Below are 19,179 nucleotides of genomic sequence, written 5' to 3'. Positions count from 1 at the left end.
ACTGCAAGGAGATCCAACCAGTCCATCTGAAGGAAATCAGTCCTGAATATTCATTGGAAGGACTGATGCTGAAGCTGAAGCTTCAATACTTTGGCCACCTGATGCGAAGAACTGACTCATTGGAAAAGACCCTGATGCTGGGAAAGATTGAAGGCGGGAGGAGAAGGGGATGACAGAGGATGATATGGTTGGATGGCATCACCAACTTGATGGACGTGAGTTTGAACAAGCTCTGGGAGTTGGTGATGGACAGGGAAGCCTGGTGTGCTGCAGTCCATTGGGTTGCAGAGAGTCAGACACGACTGAGGGACTAAACTGAACTGAGTGACTAATTCAAATTCATCAGTTAAAATCAGTCAGCCACAAAGAAGTATTTTAAATATACCTGGCAAATGACTATCTCAAACAAGTCTTAGTTAAATGAAAATAAATTCAGACCTTCATATATATATATATATATATATATATATATATATATATATATATATATATATATAAAAGATGCTTATAATGTGAACTAGAAACTATTATCATTGTAGTCTGTTGATAGAAAAATCCTTGCATTTGATCAGATCAAAGTTTCCTGGATAGCTAATATCAATAATCATTGTAACAACAAAAATGGTGATAAAAATATCTTGTGTATATCGTATGTCAGGGGCTTTGAAAGTTGCTCAGTTGGGTCTGATTCTTTGCGACCCCATAGACTATACCATCCATGGAATTCTCCAGGTCAGAATTCTGAAGTGGCTAGCTGTTCCCTTCTCTGAGGGATCTTCCCAACCCAGGGATTGAACCCAGGTCTCCTGCATTGCAGATGGATTCTTTACCAGCTGAGTCACCAGGGAAGCCCAGTGAAAGTTGCTCAGTGCTTTACATGGTCCCATTTAGTAAATTATTTAGTGGTGCTATTGGTCAAGGACCACTAGGAAAATATCTGTAGACAAATGAAGTCAGTATCATAAGCTTCCTGTGGCAAGACTTGCAATCTGCGGGGAAGCACAGGATATATTAGAAAGGGCTCATTGTAGGAACTGGGCATCTGCTAGGTAATTTGGGGGGCAGGCTTGAGGATGCAGGTGTGTGTCCATGCGTGCGTGCACCTTCATAAAGGCAGTATAGTGATTGGGTACTTTAACAGTTTTTTTCTAGGAAGCAGAAGGAACAGAACGTGGATAGAGCTGCCATTGGAAAAAAAATAAGAGTTGCTCATTAGCTGAAGATGGGATATTTGGTAGTTTTTGTGATTGCCTAGTGACTCTGTTGTTATTGTTCGGTTGCTAAGTCATGTCCAACTCTTCGTGACCCCATGGACTACAGCATGACAGGCTTCCCTTCCTTCGTTATCTCCAGGAGTTTGCTCAAACTCATGTCCATTGAGTTGGTGATGCCATCCAACCATCTCATCCTCTTTTGCCCCTTCTCCTCCTTCCCTCAATCTTTCCCAGCATCAGGGTCTTTTCAAATGAGTCAGTTCTTCACATCAGGTGCCCAAAGGATTGGAACTTCAGCTTCAGTATCAGTTCTTCCAATGACTATTCAGGGTTGATTCCCTTTAGGATTGACTGGTTTGATCTCCTTGCTGTCCAAAGGACTCAAGAGTCTTCTCTAGCACCACAATTCGAAAGCATCAATTCTTCAGCACTCAGCTCTAGCGTCTCTTCTCAGGCATAATTACGTGATGAACTTAGTTTCTTCTTATTCCATGAAGAGTCCTCATTTGGTTTTGATAATCTGAAAGTATTTAGATTTAGTAGGAGAGCAGTATTGCCTAGCGGTAGAAATAGGCCAGCTCACAACTGATAGGTATTGGGCTGGTTTTTGTGTTTTTCTTTCTTCAGTCCCTACTTCTTGACAAGGACCAACAAAGTCAGGCTATTGTAGTTGTTCAGTTGCTCAGTCGTGCCTGAGTCTTTGTGACCCCATGAACGGCAGCATGCCAGGCTTCCATGGAATATTAATCTTTGACATTCAGAACTTCCCCACTGTCAAAATTCTTCTGGTTCGATTGTTTGGGGAATGTTACCTCTAAGTTGGACAAGGGTTGATCCCTCCTGATCTTCTGTTGTAGAATGAATTTTTTAATCATCTGATATTAAAGCGCTATACAGTTTCATTTAAGACTCTAGACAGGATGCATTGATCAACTGGGATTCAGGCAATTATCAGAAAAATTTTTATCAGTTTGTTATAAACTATTCATCAAGGGGTCTAGATGACTAAACCCAAGTCTCAAAAAATGTGCTTAAAAATCTAGTTGGACAGAGTGAAGTAAGCCAGAAAGATAAAGAACATTACAGCATACTAACACATATATATGGAATTTAGAAAGATGGTAACGATAACCCTATATGCAAAACAGAAAAAGAGACACAGATGTACAGAACAGACTTTTGGACTCTGTGGGAGAAGGCGAGGATGGGATGTTTCGAGAGAACTGCATGTATATTATCTATAGTGAAACAGATCCCCAGCCCAGGTGGGATGCATGAGACAAGTGCTCGGGCCTGGTGCACTGGGAAGACCCAGAGGAATCAGGTGGAGAGGGAGGTGGGAGGGGGGATTGGGATGGGGAATACATGTAACTCCATGGCTGACTCATGTCAATGTGTGACAAAATCCACTGCAATGTTGTGAAGTAATTAGCCTCCAACTAATAAAAATAAATGAAAAAAAAAATCTAGTTGGGTCTATTGTAGCATTTATGTATTTGCATCATGATATATTTGTTCTGACATAAACCCTCTCTTGGTTAGTCAAGAAGAAATCAAGGGATATGTGACTGTCTCTGAATTTAAACCATTTAAATTAAGGGACATGAATTTGAGCAAATTCCAGGAGATCGTGGAGGACAGAGGTGTGAGGCATGCTACAATCCGTGGGGTCACAAAAAGTCAGACAAGACTTAGGGATTGAACAAAACAATGGGCCTCTAGTGGTACTAGTGGTAGTATCCACTAAGGAATTATACTTTGGGTGGGGGGCGGGGGGCACAGGTTCTATGGACAGTAAAATTTTGCTTATCTCAACAGGAGTGCTTATCTTAACTGGGCCCTAAGGGCAGACATATTTTGAGTGAAGTTAACCAATTTCTACCAAGCAGGATACAGCGACTCTGAAGAGAGCACACTGACCTTTGCAGTGAGGGTGGTTCCTATTTCTCAGTAAACTAGGTTTGGTGGGCAGGGTTCAATGATCTCACAAGAAGTGTTTGTTTGTGTGGATGTGAAGTCCAGTTTTTACAAGGTTGATGGTTGGATTCATAGGATGAGATTCATATTATGAACATGGATTCATAGTATGAGATTCATATTATGAACATGGATTCATAATTTGAGATTCATATTATGAACATGGATTCTCATGAGTTCTCTAGTGTGAAAGAAATTTTAGATGAAGTCTGCATAAGGAAGTCTATCCTGATTAATTTTTTTTTTTTTTACAAATGGCTATTGATCTACCAATTAGATTTACAGCAGTGCTATGGTCTGAGAAAAATGCATAAGAATGTTTTGTCTCTCCTTTAATGGCACCAAAAGATCACAGGGGTTTAGAAGGAAGAAAATGAAATATTAGGATGCTTTTGTCATTTTCCAGGGAGCTACAATGTATGCTATGAGGCAAGATTAGTGAAAAAAAATCAGACTCAAAGAAAAAGGGCATGAGTTCCCTGAAATTGAATCTTGTTTCAAAGATTTGAGCAGAAACTGTCTACTGTGTGTAATCATTAGTTTCAGCTGAGGGTTTTGAGTCAACTGTTATTTGGGGGGATTGTCTACTTCTGGGAGATTTCAAAGAACTCTCAGCTTGAGGTCTACCAATGAAATGGAAGTCTGATGATTTAGAGTAACTGGGGTAAGTTTTTTTAATGAAAAATATGAATCCAAGGATCACTTCCTTAGAGTTTTATTATTGTGTTAATCATTAATGGTGACTGATAAGGACCTATTTGTTGGAGCCAAGGCAAATCTCCCTTTGTTATCTTTTCCAGAAGACTCAGTCTTCAAATTTCAAGTCATTCAGAGATTCCTTCTGTGGTTAATTCGGAAAGGCCACTTTCTGTTTCTGTTTAATGATAAGATTAGTAATATCAGCTTGCCGTAAGGCAAAGACAACGATTAGAGTGAAATTTCCAGTCTTTTAAAATTTCTGACAATTTTCAGTTTTAGAATTCCTTGGCTTTCTCCACATTTTTGTAAAGATGAAGGATAAAGATAATGAGTAAAAAGCAAAATTCTTCAAAGTTCTTAATTGTCTAAGAAGAAAAGTTTAGTCTATCTTAAAATAAGCAAATAATGATAAAAGCATAGTGATCAGATCAATATTTGCTCTTTTATTTCATGCTAAAACAGTTACCAGGATGGCCCAGGTAACTGTTATTTGAAATGAATTTTCTTATTGAATCTGGGTGCATAACTTGCTTAACAACTGCTAATTTTTGTGTTTAAGTATGAGATAGTAATAGAAAAAAATTAAATTAGGGTTACCAAAAGGTTCATTATTATGTTTGTTTGATTACTGAAAGGATTCACAGGGCTCAGTTTATACTCACAGGCAACAAATATAACAAAATAAAAGCTATATGTATTATATATTATAGCAATAACAGCAGGAGAAGTATATGCACTGGGGGTTGGGTAGGCTGGGGATCCTGGTTGCAGGCTTCCTTTCCTCTTCCACCACTGAGTTGCCCAGGATATATTTTGTCTTTAGGTTTTGAACCTTCACTGCCATGTGTGTGAAGCACCTTGGTGCCACCTCGGTGCCAAATCCTGTCCCAGCTAAGCTGGTTGGTGGCCCAGGCATATTCAAGCAGCATGATCACTCTGAATTGGCAACTCCCAAATCAGGCACAAGTTATAAATCCAATTATTGCTGAACCCTGCTGATAGGCTGGTGTCTCTGTCCCCAAGTTACTCAAATCCATGGTTACAGAAACTTTACTAGGTTGGTACAAAGGTAATTGTGGTTTTGGGCCATGAAATTTGAATCATTATAACTAGGCTCAAACACATCTTTATTAATCAAGATGGGAACCATTACAATCAACACATTTTTTGCCAATGAGAAATAATCTTGTTTATTCCTGTAGCATAAAAAAATCTATGCTTTGGGATTTGATGAACTCTTGGAAAGCGTTTTTTGCCTCCTGTTGGAAGTCTTTTCCCTTCAAAAAATTGTTGAGATGCTTGAAGAAGTGGTAGTCAGTTGGTGAGAGGTCAGGTGAATATGGCGAATGAGGCAAAACTTCGTAGCCCAATTTGTTCAATGAAGCATTGGTTGTGCAACATGCAGTCATCAGGTGTTGTGAAGAACTGGGCCCTTTTCTGTTGACCAATGCTGGCTGCAGGTGTTGTAGTTTTCAGTGAAGCTCATCAATTTGCTGAGCAGACTTCTCAGACATAATGGTTTCCCCATGATTCAGAAAGCTGTAGTGGATCACACGGGCAGCAGACCACGAAACAGTGACCGTGACCCTTCTTGGGTGCAAGTTTGGCTTTGGGAAATGGTTTGGAGCTTCTTCTCAGTCCAACCACTGAGCTGGTCATCGCTGATTGTTGCATAAATCCACTTTTCATCACACATCACAATCTGATCAAGAAATGGTTCATTGTTGTTGCATAGAATAAGAGAAGATAACACTTGAAAATGATCATTTTTTTGATTTTCGGTCAGATCATGAGGCAGCCACTTATCGAGCTCTCTCACCTTTCCAGTTTGCTTCAAATGCTGAATGATCATAGAACGGTCAATGATGAGTTCTTTTGCAACCTCTCATGTGCTTCTAAGAGAATAAGCTTCAGTAATTGCTCTCAGTAGGTCCTTGTCAACTTCTGATGGCTCACCCCTGCACTTCCCATCTTTAAGGCCCTCATCTCCTTTGCAAAATTTCTTGCAACAACACTGCACTGTACACTCATTATCAGTTCCTGGGGCAAATGCATTGGTGATGTTGCAAGTTGTTTCCACTCTGCTGCTTTATGACCTGTCTTGAACTCGAATAAGAAAATCGCTTGAATCTGCTTTTTGTCTAACATCATTTCCCTAGTCTAAAATAAATATAAAATAAATAGCAAGTAATAAGTCATTAAAAAGACAAAAAGTGAGAAACACGCATTAAAATGATCTATAAAACAACCATATTTATTTAAGAATGTATTCCAATACCAAATGGCAAAGTTGAACACTGCAAAACCACAATTACTTTTGCACCAATCTAATACATCATAGTCCATCCTAAAGGAGATCAGTCCTGGGTGTTCATTGGAAGGACTGATGCTGAAGCTGAAACTCCAATACTTTGGCCACCTCATGCGAAGAGTTGACTCATTGGAAAAGACCCTGATGCTGGGAAGGATTGGGGGCAGGAGGAGAAGGGGACGACAGAGGATGAGATGGCTGGATGGCAACACTGACTCGATGGACATGAGTTTGGGTAAACTCCGGGAGTTGGTGATGGACAGGGAGGCCTGGTGTGCTGTGATTCATGGGGTCTCAAAGAGTCGGACACGACTGAGCGACACTGAACTGAACTGAACTGAATACGTCATACATCTCTTAGTGTTGCCAAGAGTCACTATCATGCTCCCAGCAGTTTTGGAAATAAGCATTTGGCTAATTCAGATCACCTGGGATTAATCCAAAGGGACTATTCAAAGGTCCAGATAAGGCACAGGTAATCCTTACACAGATTAAACAATCAAGGGATTTTTCTTGGGAATTCCCTGGTGATCCAGAGTAGGATTCTGCCATTTTACTGCTGAGAGTCCAGGTTTAATCCTTGGTCTGGGAATTAAGATCCCACAAGCTGTGGTGCATGGCCAAAAAACAAAACAAAACAGTCAAGGGATTTTTCTTGCTCAAGTGTGGAAGGGGATTGCTGGGTTCCAGATGCTACAGTTATGGATAGTTTGATATGTGAAGAAGAATCAATGATGACAATAACTTGTCTCTGGGCCTTTAATTTATCCTATAAACATATTATAATTATTTCCAACTGACAAGTCATTAAAATCCAGGAAATCAATCTTTTAATACAGAATTACTAAAAAGCAAAGATATCACTTTGCCAACAAAGCTCCATATAGTGAAAGCTATGGTTTTTCCAATAGTCATGTATGGATGTGAGAGTTGGACCATAAAGGAGGCTGAGTTCAAAATTGATGCTTTTGAACTGTGGTGCTGGAGAAGACTCTTGAGAGTTCCTTGGACAACAAGGAGATCAAACCAGTCAATCCTGAAGAAATTCTACCCTGAATGTTCATTGGAAGGACTGATGCTGAAGCTGAAGCTCCAACACTTTGGCAACCTGATGCAAAGATCTGACTCACTGGAAAAGACCCTGATGCTGGGAAAGACTGAAGACAAAAGGAGAAGAGGGCAGCAGAGGGGATAGCATTAGATACCATCTCCAACTCAATGGACATGAATCTGAGCAAACTCTGAGAGACAGTGAAGGACAAGGAAGCCTGATGTGTTGTAGTTCATAGGGTCGCAAGGAGTTGGACATGACTTAGAGACTGAACAACAACTTTACCAGCCCTCTATTTAATAATATGTATGTTTCTTTTAGCCTGAAAAGTATACAATTATTGATATGTACTAACATTAATACATTTTATTTATTCATAATTAACCTGGGAATGCAAATTTTCGTTTTGATTTATTAGATTCCCTCCTACCCCCCACTTTTTATTTTAAGTTTTGTAAACAAGAGTTTGTACAGTTGTTGCAACTTAATGAAAATTTGGAGAATGCCCCAGCAAACCTTACTATTTTTATCCAGTTTTTAAATTAAATTTTGTGGTACTCAGTGGTCTTTTCAGGAAACTCAATGACACGTTAGTCATCAAAAGACATTTTAATTGAAAAAAAAGTCCCAACTTGGTACATCGGAAAGGACTCATGAGACCCCCCAGAGTCAAGTCAGGTGATGCTTTGATTTAGAGGTGAAGGACAGAGGGCAGCAAGCAGTGCAGGCAAGAACGACAGGTCGGAGAAGCAGCCCCCCAGACGCAAGCTCCCCAGGGTACACATGCACACACATAGCATGCCTGGTGTCCTGACAGAACCACCAACATCTGAGGGGTATCTTAGCCTCGGCTGGAGCTCAAGACCAAAATTCCAGAATGGATGTTTATGACTCTGGCCAGCTAACTTAGCTGATTGGGCTAGTTGCACATCATCAGTAAAGAGACTGATCTTGGGGATAGAGCTGATTTCTAAGTGAGTTTCTTTCTTTAACTCACAACCATAAAATTGACCCCTTTTTTGGCCAAAAGTCAAAAATATCATCCAGGACTTCCCTGGGTGGTCCAGTGGTAAAGAATCCTCCTTGCAATGCAGGGGACATGGGTTCCAACCGTGGGTCAGGCAGGGCAACTAAATCTATGTGCCACAACTACTGAAGCCTGTGCGGCCTAGAGCCTCTGCTCTGCAACAAGAGAATTCAAGGCAAGGAGAAGCCTTCACACTGTAACTAAAGAGTATCCCCCGCTCTCTGCAACACAGAAAGGCCTGCACGCAGCCAGGAAGACCCAGCGCAGACCAAAAAACAAAAAAATGTCATCCAGGAGATCGAGATAAAAATAGCTTTTCCATTCCATCTGTAAAGCAATTGTATTGTCCGTATAGTTTTATTTTTCTGAATTTGGGACCCACATTTGAGAAAGGCAAATCAAGAATGTCTAGAGGATAAAAGTTCTAAGCATAAGACATAAGTTTCTAGAAGCAAGCACAAGTTATAGGGAATGTTTTATATTGTCCAGGCATTATTTTTAAAGCAAATCACAACCAGAAGCAACCATTAATAGAAACTGTAACCCCTTATAAGCAATAAGAGACTTTTTAAAACAATGGTTTCAGGGTTTCCCTGGTAGCTCAGTGGTAAAGAATCCTCCTGCCAATGCAGGAGACACGGGGTTCATTCTCTGGTCCCCAAAGATCCCACATACTGGTGAGCAACTAAGCCTGAACGCCACAGCTATTGAGCCTGTGCTCCGCAACAAGAGTTGGCACTGCAATGAGAAGGCCCTGCTCACCGCAATTGGAGAAAAAGCCCACAGAGGAACGAAGACCCAACACAGCAAAAGTAAGTAAGTAAATAACATTTTAAAAAATGGTTTAAGAACATGCCAGAATTAATGAGGGCTGACAGGGAGGCCTGGCGTGCTGCAATTCATGGGGTTGCAAAGAGTCGGACACGACTGAGCAACTGAACTGAACTGAACTGAACAGAATACTATGACAATAAAAAGACATTTTTAATAGGAAAAAAAAGTTCCTTTTTACTATGGCACAAAATAACAAGTCATTTTACAGAAAGACAACACACATTGTAATTTTCTTCTTTGGATCAATATTCATGTAATAATTTGTAATAAAATAACAGATTTATTAACATGTAAGTATTTATATGTAAGTATTAAGGAAACTATAAACAAGGTGAAAAGACAGCCTTCAGAATGGGAGAAAATAATAGCAAATGAAGAAACAGACAAAGGATTAATCTCAAAAATATACAAGCAACTCCTGCAGCTCAATTGCAGAAAAATAAATGACCCAATCAAAAAATGGGCCAAAGATCTAAACAGACATTTCTCCAAAGAAGACATACAGATGGCTAACAAACACATGAAAAGATGCTCAACATCACTCATTATCAGAGAAATGCAAATCAAAACCTCAATGAGGTACCATTACACGCCAGTCAGGATGGCTGCTATCCAAAAGTCTACAAGCAATAAATGCTGGAGAGGGTGTGGAGAAAAGGGAACCCTCTTACACTGTTGGTGGGAATGCAAACTAGTACAGCCACTATGGAGAACAGTGTGGAGATTTCTTAAAAAACTGGAATTAGAACTTCCATATGACCCAGCAATCCCGCTGCTGGGCATACACACCGAGGAAACCAGATCTGAAAGAGACACGTGCACCCCGATGTTCATCGCAGCACTGTTTATAACAGCCAGGACATGGAAGCAACCTAGATGCCCATCAGCAGACGAATGGATAAGGAAGCTGTGGTACATATACACCATGGAATATTACTCAGCCATTAAAAAGAATTCATTTGAATCAGTTCTAATGAGATGGATGAAACTGGAGCCCATTATACAGAGTGAAGTAAGCCAGAAAGATAAAGACCAATACAGTATGCTAATGCATATATATGGAATTTAAAAAGATGGTAACGATAACCCTATATGCAAAATAGAAAAAGAGACACAGATGTACAGAACAGACTTTTGGACTCTGTGGGAGAAGGCGAGGGTGGGAAGTTCAGAGAGAACAGCATTGAAACAAGTATACTATCAAGGGTGAAACAGATCACCAGCCCAGGTTGGATGCATGAGACGGGTGCTCAGGGTTGATGCACTGGGAAGACCCAGAAGGATGGGATGGAGAGGGAGGCGGGAGGGGGGATCGGGATGGGGAACACATGTAAATCCATGGCTGATTCATGTCAATGTATGACAAAAACCACTACAATATTGTAAAGTAATTAGCTTCCAACATATAAAAATAAATGGAAAAAAATAAATAAAAAAAGACACATAAAGATATTAAAATATACCAATAAATGATAAATGTAAAGGTTTTAATTTTAGTCTTAATATATAATTAATTTATAAGCATATTAAATAAAATTATGTTTATTATATTGAGTTTATAACCTTAATCTTGTGCAACAATTTCTTTGATGAATAGACAAATTAAATTTATTATCCTGTCTTACTATTTGTGTTTTTCTACATTTACTGCTAAGCCTATAAAGATTACCTCTACATAAAAGGCTGTGTGTGTGTGCATGCTTAGTTGTGTCTGACTCTTTGGGACCCCGGGGACTATAGCCTACCAGGCTCCTCTGTCCATGGCATAATCCAGGCAAGAATACTGAAATGGGTTGCCATTTCCTACTCTAGGGGATCTTCCCAAACCAGGGATCGAACCCACGTCTCCTGCGTCTCCTGCATTGGCAGACAGATTCTTTACCACTGGGCCCCATGGGAAGCCATAGCACACATCAAAGCCTAGGAAACCAGAATAAAAACTTGTCAATATTATGTGACTGATCAGTTTGGGTGGGCATCTGTTATTTGCCTAGGGCACTTACCATCTTTGGGAGGCAATCTTCCCTCTATCTTTTTGAAGTTGGCTGCTTTAATTAGTCACGTGGTTATTATAGAGGCTGCTAATCACAGTACTTTTCCCATTTTCCTGGCCAGTGTCAATTGGTCCAGAGTGTAGGCACATAAAAGTAGCTGCAGTCAGGATCACTGCCACAAAGAGGAAGATGATCTGAGAGAATGTAACCGGCAAGCAGAGAAGAGCAGTGACAAGCAATGGAGAATGTCCCGCTTGTGTCTGCACTCCATGAGTCAGGTATTCCCAAGGCCCACCCAGCCCCTCTTGCTGCTACATGAACTAGAAGAAAGTATGGAAGAGGACTCACAAGGAGAGAGCTGTGAAATATAGGAAATGTACTTGGCAAAAAAAATATATCAGGGTGGTTTTTTTTATTAGTAGACAATATAAACATAGACAAGGTTTGAAAGATTCAGAAAATATTTTTGCATCATACAGGATATAACCCATTACGTATGATGTTTGTTGTTGATTAGTTGTTCATTCATGTCCGACTCTTTGCAACCTCATGGAGTACAGCCCTCCAGGCTCCTCTGTCCATGGATTTCCCAGGCAAGAATACTGGAGTGGGTTGCCATTTCCTTCTCTAGGGGATCTTCACAACCCAGGGATCAAACCAGCATCTCCTGCATTGGCAGGGAGATTCTTTACCACTGGGTCACCAGGGTGGTCCATGCATGTTACCCCTATGCAAAATTTTCTTCCTGATTTATTCCCAGGTATTTACAGCAAGGGCAAAAAGTAATTCTACATGATTATAACAGTAATGTTTATGTAGCTGCATTGTGATAATGCAGTGTGACAATTTCCCTGGGCATTGTTAAGAAAAGTTACATAAAACTTGGAAATCGTATGGGAATATTGTTTAAAAGGGGCTTCCTAGGTGGCGCTAGCACCAAAGAACCCACCTGCCAATGCAAGAGACACAAGAGACATGGATTCAATCCCTGAGTCAGGAAGATCCCCTGGAGGAGGTCATGGAAACCCACTCCAGTATTCTTGCCAGGAGAATCCCATGGACAGAGGAGCCTGGTGGGCTACAGTCCATGGGGTCGTGCAGTCGGGCATGACTGAAACAACTTAGCACACGTGCACTGTTTAAAAATTTCCTCCAAGAGTTATTTTATTTTCCATTTATTTTTATTAGTTGGAGGCTAATTACTTTACAATATTGTAGTGGGTTTTGCCATACATTGACATGAATCAGCCATGGATTTACATGTATTCCCCACCCCGACCCCCCCTCCCTCCAAGGGTTACTTAATTCTCTAGGACTCTTTACTATTTGATAAAAAAAAAAGTCTAAGAGTTGAATTTACATGTTAACTTGTAGATTTCTGTTAGAAAAAATAACTCCCAAAATTATAGTTGTATTGCTCTGTGGGACATTAACCAGTTTTGTGTCTAAACCAGCAATTGTTTTCCTAATTTTTTAAAATGTCTCTCCTCATGGATTACTTAAACCTTTGTTTTTAAAATCTTTGTGGACTGAGGAAACCAGATTTGAAAGAGACACGTGCACCCCCAATGTTCATCGCAGCACTGTTTATAATAGCCAGGACATGGAAGCAACCTAGATGCCCATCAGCAGACAAATGGATAAGGAAGCTGTGGTATATATAAACAATGGAATATTACTCAGCTGTTAAAAAGAATTCATTTGAATCAGTTCTAATGAGATGGATGAAACTGGAGCCCATTATACAGAGTGAAGTAAGCCAGAAAGATAAAGAACATTACAGCATACTAACACATATATATGGAATTTAGAAAGATGGTAACGATAACCCTATATGCAAAACAGAAAAAGAGACACAGATGTACTTTTGGACTCTGTGGGAGAAGGCGAGGGTGGGATGTTTTGAGAGAACAGCATATATATTATCTATAGTGAAACAGATCACCAGCCCAGGCTGGATGCATGAGACAAGTGCTCGGGGCTGGTGCACTGGGAAGACCCAGAGGAATTGGGTGGAGAGGGAGGTGGGAGGGGGGATCGGGATGGGGAATACATGTAACTCCATGGCTGATTCATGTCAATGTATGACAAAACCCACTATAATATTGTAAAGTAATTAGCCCCCAACTAATAAAAATAAATGAAAATAAAATAAAATCTTTGTGGAACCAGCTGTACCATTTTATTTGTTCCCTTCTTACTAGGTGAAAGAATCTTTGATATTATACTTCATATTATACTTATATATTATATATAATATATATTATTATAGTTCATATTATACTTGTATGAGTCATATTTTCAACATTTTAAAAATTATAGTTTGACAGTATATTTGTGGAAAATCAGTTCAGTTCAGTTCAGTTCAGTCACTCAGTCGTGTCCGACTCTTTGCGACCCCATGAATCACAGCATGCCAGGCCTCCCTGTCCATCACCAACTCCCAGTGTCTACCCAAACTCATGTCCATCGAGTCGGTGATGCCACCCAGCCATCTCATCCTCTGTCATCCCCTTCTCCTCCTGCCACCAATCCTTCCCAGCATTAGGGTCTTTTCCAATGGGGCAACTCTTTGCATGAGGTGGCCAAAGTATTGGTGTTTCAGCTTCAGCATCAGTCCTTCCAATGAACACCCAGGACTGATCTCCTTTAGGATGGACTGGTTGGATCTCCTTGCAGTCCAAGGGACTCTCAAGAGTCTTCTTCAACACCACAGTTCAAAAGCATAGTCCTGTCCTTAAATTTGGTGCCCAAATTTAGGGGTAAAGGTAAATTTGTTTTAAGTAATACACTCAACAAGTGGTCACTCATTATGTAACACAAGGCTCTGGAAATTAGAAGGGCTTTTTTAGCCACTTTACTCAAGATTTTATGGGAGACTACTAGAAAGAGCAAGACCATGATGCTAGTGTAGCGTTTGAGTCTCTCCAAATATAGAAGAAAAATTCCCCATGTTCAAAATCTAAAGACAATAAAAATAAAACTCTTGTGTGTCATCTATTTAGGACATTAATTAGGGTTTAGGACTGATGTTCCTAACTAGGAACAGTTTCTCAAAAAGAATTGAAGAACATAATAAAGGGCTTGAAACAATGAATATTCTTTTTAGAAAATGATACAAATGAACTTATTTACAAAACAGAAACAGACTCACAGACTTAGAGAATGAACTTATGCTTACAGGGTAGGGCTGGGGGGAGGTGGGGAAGAGGGATAGTTAGGGAGTTTGGGATGGACATGTACACAATGTGATATTTAAAACAGATAACCAACAAGGACCTACTGTATAGCACAGGGAACTCTGCTCAGTATTGTGTAACAACCTAAACTGGAAAAGAATTTGAAAAGAACGGATAATATGTGTGTGTAACTGAATCACTTTGCTCTACATCTGAAACTAGCACAGCACTGTTAATCAATTATATTCCAATATATTACAAAATAAAGTTTTTAAAATATTGAATATTCAGATTAAAAGAAATTAAAATGGCCCTTAAACATATTAAAAGTAGTTCAACTTCTCTCACAATAATAGAAATGCAAATTAAAACTAAATCGATATTATTTTTCACATGTCAGACTGGAAAACATCTGCCCCATGAGAGGCTGTGTCTGAGAGGCAGGCACTGCCACACTTTGATGAAGGGTATACAAGAGGCACACCCCTACGTACCTCTAGGGAGGGAAATTTGGCAATGTCCAGAAAAATCACATACACATGTACTCATCAATCTAGCAATTACTGTCCTGGGAATATAGCCACAGATACAATGGCAAAGACATAAAATTATGTGTGCATAAGTGTATGAATGTGAGAGTTGGACTGTGAAGAAAGCTGAGCGCTGAAGAACTGATGCTTTTGAACTATGGTGTTGGAGAAGACTCTTGAGAGTCCCTTGGACTGCAAGGAGATCCAACCAGTCCATCTTAAAGGAGCTCAGTCCTGGGTGTTCATTGGAAGGACTGATGCTGAAGCTGAAACTCCAGTATTTTGGCCATCTCATGAGAAGAGTTGATTCACTGGAAAGACCCTGATGCTGGGAGGGATTGGGGGCAGGAGGAGAAGGGGATGACAGAGGATGAGATGGCTGGATGGCATCACCGACTCGATGGGCATGAGTTTGAGTAAACTCTGGGAGTTGGTGATGGACAGGGAGGCCTGGTGTGCTGTGATTCATGGGGTCTCAAAGAGTCGGACACGACTGAGCGACTGAACTGAACTGAACTGAACTGAAGTATTCACTGCATAAATTATTCATATTCTCAAAACACTAGAAAAAAATCAAAAGACCTATGTGACAAGGACTATTTTGCTGGCTCCATGGCTGAGTCTTCAGTTGTCTATTCCATCTTTATTTAGCTAGATGCTTCTGGTTGATGATTAGACATCAACCAGAAGACCATGACTTGTATGAACATAAATCTATTGACATGCTTTCTTTCCAAATAAATATGATCTTTGGTCAGAGGCACTGCTGTTTGGTAAGTAATTACAATACAGGAAGATTCTGTAAATATTTCTATTCTGGAAGAAGTGCTGTGAGCAAGGAATGCATGTCTCAGCCAAAGTGTCAAATTTCAATGAGGACACTGTCCCCTCTTTGGTAGAAGTGGTCTGGTGTAGTCAATCCATTACCGATAAAACCAACACAGTCCTCCAGAGAATAAATTAATTTCTGCCTTTGTCCTGTTTGGTACTAAGAAATAGCAGCTCATTCTCTAGGCATCTATACAACTATACAACATCTAGACATCCCTCATGAGACTGTTTCTCCTTTCACACAAAGTGGGCAACTAGATATATTTGTAACATTCCACCCACTGGGAGGATTTTCTTTCACCTATATCTTCAGGGCTACTCTGGAGTAAGACCATAGTGTAGCAGTCATCCTGTAAGCAGGCATCTTAACAAGGGTGCATTTTACTGTATTTAAATTACACTTCAATAAAATTGATTGAAATGTATCAGTTGTAACCTCTTCTAAGAGGTTTAATTTTACTCCATTTACCACTCTTGTGATTTTTATATCATTGTTATCATGTATTTAGAAGATTCTTTAGAGGCCCTTGAACTGCAAGGAGATCAAACCAGTCAATCCTAAAGGAAATCAACCCTAAATATTCATTGGAAGGACCATTGCTGAAGCTGAAGCTCCAACACTTTAGCCACCTGATGTGAAGAGCCTGCCTTTTGAAAAGATGGCATTTACCTTTGCTTTGACTTTATATGGGGCTTCCCTTGTGGCTCTGCTGATAAAGAATTTGCCTGCAATGAGGGAGACCTGGGTTTGATCCCCGGGCTGGGAAGATCCCCTGGAGAAAGGAAAGGCTACCCACTCCAGTATTCTGGCCTGGAGAATTCCATGGACTGTAGAGTCTGTGGGGTCACAAAGAGTTGGACACTACTGAGTGCCTTTCACTTGGCTTTATATGATGTGTATTAAGTAAATGTGACATTGATCTGGGAGTAAATGTGACCCTATTCCAGGATTTTGGGGCCAAGGGTCAGGTAACTGAATAAATATAATTGTGAACACTTTTTTTTTATAAACTCTGCTGAATAATGCAATGTTGTAGAAGAAGGAAATGTTTTGTTGAACAGGACCTATAATAATTGACTTATGTCTATGTCTTTCTTAGAAATGAACTCTTAGGGGTGAGGTACACGGTCTGGAAAGTTTTGAATCCTCATTGAGTGGCATAGTTTCTACTATATAAAAGAGGCTGGAAAAAAGATTTATTTGAATTCAGTTTACACAGATGATCCAGCCTTTGAATAATGAAGCTTAGAACTTCAGAGTTGGAATAAACTTCGAAAACATGTTGCAATATTAACAGAATAACACAGTACTAATGTCCTAATTGTTATTCTTAAAATTTTTGGCCTCCTGAATGGTTACAATTGGTTGCCTATACGCAGTCAGTGCCTTTTGATTTTGGAAGAGTTGTTGTTCAGTCATGTCCAACTCTTTGCAGCACCATGGACTGCTGCACGCCAGGCTCCCCTGTCCCTAACTATCTCCAGGACTTTGCTCAAATTCACGTCCACTGAGTCTGTGATGCCATCCAACCATCTCATCCTCTGTCGTCCCCCTCTCCTCTCGCCTTCAATCTTTCCAAGCATCACGGTTTTTCAAATGAGTCAGTTCTTCTCATCAGGTGGCCAAAGTATTGGAGTTTCAGATTCAGCATCGGTCCTTCCAATGAATATTCAGGACTGATTTCCTTTAGGATTGACTGGTTTGATCTCCTTGCAGTCCAAGGGACTCAAGAGTCTTCTCCAACACCACAGTTCAAAAGCATCAATTCTTTAGCATTCAGCTTTCTTTATAGCCCAACTCTCACATCCATACATGACTACTGGAAAAAAACAAAGCTTTGACTAGTTGGACCTTTGTTGGCAAAGTAACGTCTCTGCTTTTTAATATGCTGTCTAAATTTGTCATAGATTTTCTTCTGAGGAGCAAGAATCTTTTCATATCATGGCTGCAGTCACCATATGCATTGATTTTGGAGTCCAAGAAAATGAGGTCTGTCACTGTTTCCATTCTTTCCCCATCTATTTGTCATGAAGTGATGGGATCGGATGCCATGATCTTAGTTTTTTCGAATGTTAAGCTTTAAGTCAACTTTTTCACTCTCCTCTTTCACTTTCATCAAGAGGCTCTTTAGTTCCTCTTCAGTTTTTGCCATAAGGGTGGTGTTATCTGCATATCTGAGTTTATTGATATTTCTCCTGGCAATCTTGATTCCAGCTTGTGCTTCATCCAGCCCAGCATTTTGCATGATGTACTCTAAATATAAATTAAATAAGCAGGGTGACAATATACAGCCTTGACATACTCCTTTCCCAATTTGGAACCAGTCCGTTGTTCCATGTCTGGTTCTAACTGTTGCTTCTTGACCTGCATACAGATTTCTTAGGAGGCAGCTAAGGTGCCTCTGTTATTCCCATCTCTTGAAGAATTTTCCAGTTTGTTGTGATCCACATAGTCAAAAGCTTTAGCATAGTTCATTAAGCAGGAGTGGATTTTTTTTTAAATTCTCTTGCTTTTTCTACGATCCTGTGGATGTTGGCAGTTTGATCTCTGGTTCCTCTGCCTTTTCTAAATCCAGCTTCAACATCTGGAAGTTCTCAGTTCACGTACTGTTGAAGCCTGGCTTAGAGAATTTTGAGCATTACTTTGCTAGCGTGTGTGATGAGTGCAATTGTGTGATAGTTTAAACATTCTATGGCATTGCCTTTCTTTGAGATTGGAATGAAAACTGACATTTTCCAGTCTCATGGCCACTGCTGAGTTTTCCAAATGTGCTGGCATACTGAATGTAGCCCTTTCACAACATCATCTTTTAGGATGAAATAGCTCAACTGAAATTCCATCACCTCCACTAGCTTTATTCATAGTGATGTTTCCCAAGGCTCACCTGACCTCGCACTCCAGGATTCCTGTCTTCAGGTGAATGATCACACCATTGTGGTTATCTAGGTCATTAAGACCTTTTTGGTATAGTTCTTCTATGTATTCTTGCAACCTCATCTTAACATCTTCTGCTTCTGTTACGTCCATACCATTTCTATCCTTTATTGTGCTCATCTTTGCATGATATGTTCCCTTGGTATCTCTTGAAGAGATCTCTAGTCTTTCCCATTCTATCGTTTTCCTCTATTTCTTTGCATTAATCACTAAGAAGGCTTTCTTACCTCTCCTTGCTATTCTTTGGAACTCTGCATTCAGATCAATATATCCTTCCTGTTCTCCTTTGCCTTTCACTCCCTTTTCTCAGCTCTTTGTAAGCCCTCCTCAGACAACCATTTTGCCTTTCTTTTTCTTGGGGATGGTTTTGATCAGCACCTCCTGTACAATGTTACGAACCTCTGTCCATAGTTCTTCAGGCACTCTGTCTATCAGATCTAATCCCTTGCATCTATTTGTCACTTCCACTGTATAATCGTAAGGGATTTGATTTAGGTCACACCTGAATGGTCTAGTGGTTTTCCCTCCTCTCTTAAATTTAGGTCTAAAGTTGGCAATAAGGAGTTCATGATCTGGGCCACAGTCAGCTACTGGTCT

The sequence above is a fragment of the Cervus elaphus genome, chromosome 18 (genome assembly GCF_910594005.1).
Source record: "Cervus elaphus chromosome 18, mCerEla1.1, whole genome shotgun sequence".
Lineage (NCBI taxonomy): Eukaryota > Metazoa > Chordata > Mammalia > Artiodactyla > Cervidae > Cervus > Cervus elaphus.
Note: the sequence above shows the minus strand (reverse complement) of the source record.